General features: G+C 44.1%; 1 protein-coding gene across 1 annotated transcript in view; it reads left to right on the top strand.

The window, feature by feature from the left end:
- Window positions 1–4,201: 4,201 nt before the first annotated feature.
- Sema3d (semaphorin 3D) overlaps window positions 4,202–7,825 on the top strand; it is a 186,960-nt gene continuing 183,336 nt past the window's right edge. The window contains 1 exon segment of the mRNA NM_001104633.1: window positions 4,202–4,709. The gene's annotated coding sequence lies outside the window, so the exon portion shown is untranslated.

Genomic DNA, 7,825 nt, shown 5'->3' with positions numbered 1-7,825 from the left:
TTCTCCTATTTGTGGAAACTGATGGTTCAACTCTGTCCAAAAAAAACTCTACTATATAAAGAGAGAAATTGTATCTAATACACTTATGCGGAAGGCATTTTGATCGTATCTGGACAAATCTGTGGGTTATTTTGGAAAATCATCCCATGTTTTCGTCAGTAGCGATTTCTTTGTGGTTGAGCAGCTGCTCCGGACCTTAAGGAAAGCAGAAGTTGTGGAATGCCTGCTGCTCTCTTCCCGGACCCGCGCTTGCCCGTGAACACACAAAGGAATAGTTTCATCCCACTTGGGACATAGGTATGTTTGGGTTTGGGGAAATAACAGAGCTTTGTCGGTTAGTTTTGAACCAGAACAAAGAAGCCACAAGAGGGCATATTTTTCTTCATTTTATCACCCTTGTGCAAATAAGGATTACTTCACTTAGATATCTTACGGGACCATCTTCACCGCTGCCCTAAAAGAATACACTACCTCACATAGACTGCAAGGGTGAGGGGAAAATGGGAGCAGATAACTTAAATGTGATTTTTGCAAGTCATACATGGAGAAATTATTTTTCCTTAAACTCCTTCCTTGGGGATTGTTTATTGACATAAGTATATTGTGGCAAATGAAAGCAAAGAATCATTTATCTAACTTCTAAATTCCTCTTTCGGCAGCATGTACGCAGACTCCCATGTCAAGTATGGAAACCTTTTTAACTTCTAGTAAATTTCAAAGTGAAGGAGGTTTTTCTTTTCTGAGGTCTCAGGGTCTGTGCCAAAAGGGTTGAGCTGTGTTTTTATTTTTATTTTGAAACACATTCCTGCTGAATTTAATTATTCACCACACCCCAACCCAGCTAAGTAAATATAACCCTAAGATTTTGGCCTACCACGTCTTGAAAAATAGCTGATTTTTTTTTTTAAGACTCTATAGCATAATGCAACATTCTTGACAGGGCATCAGGGCAGGAACCTGAGAGAGTTGGGCGTGCATTGCATCTCTCTTGGCTCTGGTCTCCTCATCAACTAGGCAGTCCCTGAGGTTGCTCGCACTGTGAAAGTGTGTAATTATTCACAGTATAAAAAGAGTTCAGAGTGAAGACTTCACAAGAGGTTCAGTCGCTCTGCATTCCAATTGAGTCATCATAAATTATCTACTGTCCTTATCTCATAATGAGAAGCAGTTTTTACATGTGTAATTAATATGTAAAAGATAAAGTTAGATATCCTGTTTTCAACCACTAGCTAAGTATACCTAATGGCTTGATGGTGTAAAAATGTAATGAACTAAAATCGAGTGGATTTTCATGATCAGATGAAATAACGTGTGTGAGGGAGTTTAATGCTTATAAGGAGAAATTCCGTTTAGAAGATAAAGTATGTTAGCCCCTTTTAGCTCATGCCACCACTTATTCTCATTAAACATAAATTATCATGTGGCCCAGTTTCAGTCTTATCTTTCGGTATCGATGTGTTAATATGTAAAAGAACGTCCCTAAAGTGGTGTTTGTTGTCATTTTTATGTGTGCTCCTTCTAGAACAAGTTTTTAACACTCATTTTCACACTGCTTTTTTTTTTTTATTGTCTCGGCATAGAACTTTCAACATCTTTTTCATCTCCCTTTCTTTCAAAATCACCGGAGTTCTATTTGGCTTGGGAATATTGCTAGAGGGAAATAAGACAGTGGATTTCACGGAAAGAGCCACAGTCTAGTATATTCTACTGAACATTCCAAATTACGAGATCCTGCTAGGCTGAATTTCTGAACCCAGTAATTATCTTCTGCATATCTCTGTACAGCAGGATTCTCCATGTGCAATTTACTTACACAGTTTTTTTTAAATACCTGAAAAATATGTATTTTCTCTACCCTACATTTTCCCCCCAGCCTGAAGCACACACTAGAGGCAATTAAATACTTCTAAATGAGGATGTACATTTTTCCATTTGAACTAAGGGTTGCTTGTTGGTCCTAAATAGTAATCCCTGAGCACAAGTTAAACTGCACAATGAACCTTATATTTTAGCAAAGCAATGTGACTCCCCCTATTCTAAGTGTCACTGCAAGAACTCAGATACTGTGTAGTCCCATAGGACAGGAAGCCACCTTCTTTTGATGACAATAATCTCAGGGTGCTGGAGTTTTGAAAGCCACCCTGGTGGGATACATTATAGTTAACAAACATTCTGGTGGGAAAAAGTTCAGCTTTTGAGTGTTTTGATCTTATGCACTGTTTGCAACAATGTATCCAGACCCACGTGTTGCTGAACACCTAGCACATTTGGGGCATTCTGGTTAAGAATTCTGAGTCCCAGTACGGTACAGACACAGCTGAGACCATCATCATAGCTTGGGACTCTGCAGCTGATTCTGCTGACTTTATGCTCGAAGTAATTAAAAGGGAAGAAAGCATAGAACCCACGTCCCAGATGTGATTTTCTCATGGTGCATCCCAAAGGCTCCAGCAAATTCAACCTAAATTTGGAGTTGAGGGTACTTAAACCTAAAATGGTTTGGTGCTAATTCATGAGCATCGCATTAGGGTCCAGGGAAATAAACACACAAACAACCAACATCCCGTATTGCGTGCAGGCACATGCCTAACTAATTATGATACAACATGAAACGGGCTTCTAATAATACTGAAATCAAAGTGCGTTGGGAAAACAGGAGGGAATGATTAATGCTGTAGGGCCTTTGTGGAAAGTTGAAATGGTAGTGATGAGGCAGTGTCCTTTAGCATATGGACAAGAAGCTGCACAGTTTAGACATGAGGGACAAGGGGGGAATTGAGGGTTAACGGCAGTTCTAGCTAAACGCCATCCATATTCCAGCTAATAATCTGAGAAAATATTCAAGAATTAACGAGTAACTCTCTAAAGTAGAGAACTCCTCACCACGAATTCTCCCTGTGAAAAAGCCTAAAGCATTGCTGTGGGAGTTTAAAAAGAGGTATTGGGTCCTTACAAGTAGTTTGAATTTTCGACGAATAGTTAATAATGTAAACTAAAGGCTAATGCTAAACATACTAAAGTTATGGTTAGTTAGGAAGGGAATGGTATGCTGACAAGGACGTTTCAGGAAGAGGTTGCTATGGGTTGAGATAGTCTGTGGAGATTTCAATTTTCCTATATGCAAAGGGAAAAATTATGGGGTTGGTTGGTGACAGGCGAAATCAAAGTTCTAAAGATTGGCAGTGTGGGACACAGTACAGAACCTTGGTCAGAGTTAGGAAACATAAGCCCCTCATTAGGCTGCCTCTGCCACCAGCCACCTACAGTGTGAAGTGACTCACTCAGTTTCTATGGTGCCTTGTTCTCTGGTCTGGTGGCTGCTGAATTAAGTGTTTCTTGCACAGCCGCTCTTCGGTTCTTCCATCACTTATCCTTTGTCATCTGACCACCCAACTAGCAGACAGATCTCTGTCATTTGCTAAGGTTGAGCAGGGACCTTGCAGTGTCTATGTTTAAACTCATCACACACTCGCGACCGCTGGTCGTCTGGTTTCTATGGTACCGATTCAAGGGAACTTTATGTGGCAACTTAGGTTATGGTTAGCAGTAGAATTTGCCATGGTGCTGTCTACAAGACTTAATTCTGCAGGTCCTTTCTATGTCCTTATGGATGGCTCTACACTAGCCTCTGCGGTTTAAGAAATCCATCAAAGTAAGCTATTTATACAGGATTTTCTTTGGATCTCCCCTCCAAATTGGGGAATTTTCCTTTCCACAAAGGATGCTCGGGGTTTGTGTTCATATTCCTCCAGATTATTCTTGTTGTGTGATTAAGGTTTGTAAAATCTACAAAAGGAGAGAGAGAGAGAGAGAGAGAGAGAGAGAGAGAGAGAGGCTCTCACCCCCATCTCAGGCCAGGTGAAGAGTCCATATTACAGTGCTTCCACCTGGTTTTTCAGGGGTGTCAGTCACTGAGGGCTAATTGGCTAATTCCTGATCCTGTTGCTAGTCCCTTCAATTCACTAACTGAAAGCAGGTAGAAGTTTTACAAAGAAACACCTGTACTTTTCCAAGGCAATTGGAATTTTTAAGATGGCAATGGCTCCTGCCTGAGGTCCTTAGAGTATTTTCTGAAAGTGATGGGAATACACAGGTTCCTAAATTACCCAGGCTCAGACTAAGACGTCACAGGCTGTTTTTACTGATGGAGAGATACCCTATCCTCCCCCAAACACTCGGAGATCCGGCCGGAACTACCTCCAAACCAACCCTGGACAGCACGGCAGGGAAGGGGAAGGTTTGCTCGCTCTGAGGGATTGCCAGCACATCAGAAGGGGCCGGGTGCTGGGGGAGGAGATTGGAGGGAGAGGTAATCCCTGGTGTTTTGAGCATCCCCTTTTTTAGAAAGACGGAGTCTCTCCCAGGACAGCTGCTGCGGTCACACCACAAACTTAAAAGCCGTCCTCCTGCTTGGAGCGTGCCTTTCCGCACCAGGCTCGCTGGACTGAGCGCCAACTGGTTGGTCGCTGTCCGTGAGGAGAGGCGCTCAGGGGACAGGAGCGCCCCCTGCCTTCCCGCCTGGCCCCAGCCGGGACCTCGGTGCTCCGCTAGGGCCGCCCGCGCTCCGCGGTTCAGCCCGAGCTGCCGCTCCAAAGAACTCGCGCCTGTGCCCCGGTCGCCGTCCTCTCGGCTTCCACTGGCTGTCCCTTCCTCTCTCCTGAGCCTGCGTTGTAAGGAAAGGAAAAGCAACAAGAGTTGCCAGCAGGAAGGTAAGTCTGTGTCCAGATCACCTGCTATTCCATGGGAGGGTGCTCTAGTGACTTAATGTTAAGCCGAGATGTAGGGGTCACTGTGGATCCCAAGTGATAATTCGCAGAGACTGGGGTGTCGGAGACCTGAGCCGAGTCTGAGAAGGCGCTGGAGAGCTCACGGGATGCGGAGATGGGCTTGGGGATTCTATGATCTCTGTTCCGCAGATAGTGCGACAACTGGGGCGCAGTGCCACCTCGTCACTCTGTTTCAGAATCTCATTTCGAAGTCCCACCAGCCTGCGCCGCTGAAAGTTTGCTTCTTGGGGCGTCCTGCTTGAGAACTCTGCTCTCTCCCTGGATGCCGGATCCCGAGACCCCTCCCTATCCTGAACAGCCTAAGGAGTTTAGGGACAAACTCTCAGATTCCCAAATACAGGTTCATTTGGAGCTGCGATGGTGGGGAGGTCCCGGATGAATTAAGCAAAGTGCAACAGCGTCCAGCTTGCCCCTTTTCTGTTTAGGCTTGGGACACGGTGGATGAGAGAGAGGTTGTTGTTTTGGTTGTGGGAAAGTGAGATACGATGCCCTCCCCCCACACCCTTTTTTTCTTGCAAAGGAATCGCGACTGGCGCTCAGATGGAAACGCGCATCCTTCTTGCGGGGGCGGGGGTGGGGTGGGGTGGGAGTCAGACACCATCCTCGAAGCTTGTAGGCTGTGAAGTGGGTTAGTGTTTAAGTGCTCTGGAGCTAGGGAAGCCTCTGTGGCCCCAGCCATGACCCCTACTGGGCATTTGAGCCCGAGGATGATGTCCAGTGTCCCCTCTTGCTCATGATAGCTAACTGCTCTGGAAGCTTGGACAGCTGTTTTCTGAGCTGATATTCCTTTCCTTGTGATTTGTGCTCAGCCTCGTGGCTTTGCTTAAGTCTCAGCGCTAGGAGGGATTTGACAGGAGGAGGAGACTTCCCTGTGCTGTGGCAAGGCTATCTGGAATGTGGGGGACTGGATTGTAGATACATGTATGCCTGGCAACTGGGGACACTGACCTCAGGCATTAGGTATTAAGGATGTCGGAATTAAGTTGGCAAACGTTTTACCATTTAATGTCAATCCCTAATAAAATGCAGTATCCCTACGTGGACTCTTATTTCTCCACCCAAACTCCTTACATCATATCCCCTGCTGTAAGAGGGAACTCCTATTTGTACCAGAAAAAGAAACAGCAAATACCAGGAATGGGAAAGGACCTAAACTCTCAAGTTCTGAGGGAAAGGATTCTCTTTAAAATGGGCACAGACATTGGGAAGGTGGAGAAATCAACCTGGAGAAATGAGATTACATGTGTGCAAAGGAGATGATAAGAGACGACACCCCCCCCACACACACACACACTCCTGTGTATCCCTGCTGCTTTCGTGTAACCCATGGCAACTGCAGGGGCAAGGGTCCTCAGAGCCTTCTCCTTTGGCATGTGGAAAGAAAAATGTGAAGGATAAGGACAGGAGGGAGGTTTCTGTCATCACTCTGTGGAAGCCTTCAGCCTCCCTCTCTTTCTAAAGCCAGATGATGAGCAGGAAGGATCAAAACTGGGAATGCACATCCACACCCATCAGTTGCTTTAGCCTCCCGTAGTTTCACAGTCCTGGCCAGTGACAGGCTAAATGATGGTCCAGGTCAGGAGATGGGAACAGACCTTGGCCCTTAAAAAGAAAGGGCAGGAAGTGATGCGCAGTGAGATAAGGGGAGGCTCAGGAGGGAGCTGAGAGACAATTAAATGGTACTGATTCAGACTGCCAAAATTTCGCATGGAATTTACCCACTTATGAAATGGAAAATTGCCGGAGAAGGGAAGTGACATTTATCAAACACCCATTGTGTCCGTGTGCTCTGTATAGTGTTTTAAAACTCTCGATATTGTTTACATGTCCTCTTGATGGTTAAAAAGGAGAAATTAGTATTGTTCCATTTGGCTTTTATGTCATTTGTAACTAATCAGAATTCTTAAAAATTACATCCGTAGGAGAGTGTGCTAAATCCCCACTCTGTTCATTTTAGAGGCAGCAATCCAGAGCCAACAGGGTACGAATTTGTGTGAACAAATCTATGTTGCAAGGGCTAGGGCTGCTACAGGGGCTCATTTGTGGAGTTGTGAGTGGATCTCTTTCAGGAACCTAGGATAGTTTCCCATGACTCTACTGAAAGGAAAGGTTTTATTTTTTAAATGTCTCTATTAGTAACCATTTATATATCTAGAGCACTAAATAAGTTGGTTGAAGACAGTTCAACTCATCTATAGACCTATAAAGTTTATAATATTAAAATTCCAAATGGAGAGAGAGAGAGAGAGAGAGAGAGAGAGAGAGAGAGAGAGAGAGAGGATATTCTAGAAATTACAGTGTTGCTATTATATGAAAAAGAGGTATCCTTATCCACCAGCAACTGCAATGTTTTGATGAAGGTCTCCCTTTTCCCCTGACCCACACATGGAAACCTTCATGTTTTCAACTTTCACAAGGCCTGCTGCTCCTTAAATGAATAGAGGTTCATTTCCAGGCACCTTTATTCTGATTTTCTGAGGTAGAAGTCTGCTGAAAAATGTCTGTCAATGCAGATGTCTTGAGTCTATCTAGAAACTACTCAAGAGATGATTAGAAACTCTGGGTGAAATGATAGAAAAATATTTACCATCCTTATCCTTTCCCACATACAGAACTGCCTTCATAAGCAAAGTTTATGTAAGGAGCTTGTTGTACTTTTTGGAAAGGAACGTTACAAAGAGATAAACTGATTGTCGTCATGTTATTATTACTGTTGTATTGTTGGGTTCTTTCATTTTGCTGTCATTGGTCTTTTTCTCTGGGTGCTCAGGGTTGCTCGTATCAGACTGATGATTATTCTTATTCTCAGGCAAAGTCACAAGTATTATCAATGACAAAGGCAAGGGAGCTTCTCTGCCCTAGGTTTGAACTGGAGTCACTGGCAAGCTTCGCTGCTCCCATGTCCTCTCTTCCAGATTGGAACATGCTCCATTTGTACTTGTGGTAAAATTAATACACTTTTTAGTTTTCATATGATTCATTGCACGGACATGGCATATTAAATGTCGTACAGTTGGTAGAAATTCCCAGGCATCTCA

This window comes from Rattus norvegicus, chromosome 4, assembly GCF_021556685.1.
Source record: "Rattus norvegicus strain SHRSP/BbbUtx chromosome 4, alternate assembly SHRSP_T2T, whole genome shotgun sequence".
Taxonomy (NCBI): Eukaryota; Metazoa; Chordata; class Mammalia; order Rodentia; family Muridae; genus Rattus; species Rattus norvegicus.
Note: the sequence above shows the minus strand (reverse complement) of the source record. Positions and strands in the feature narration are given on the sequence as shown.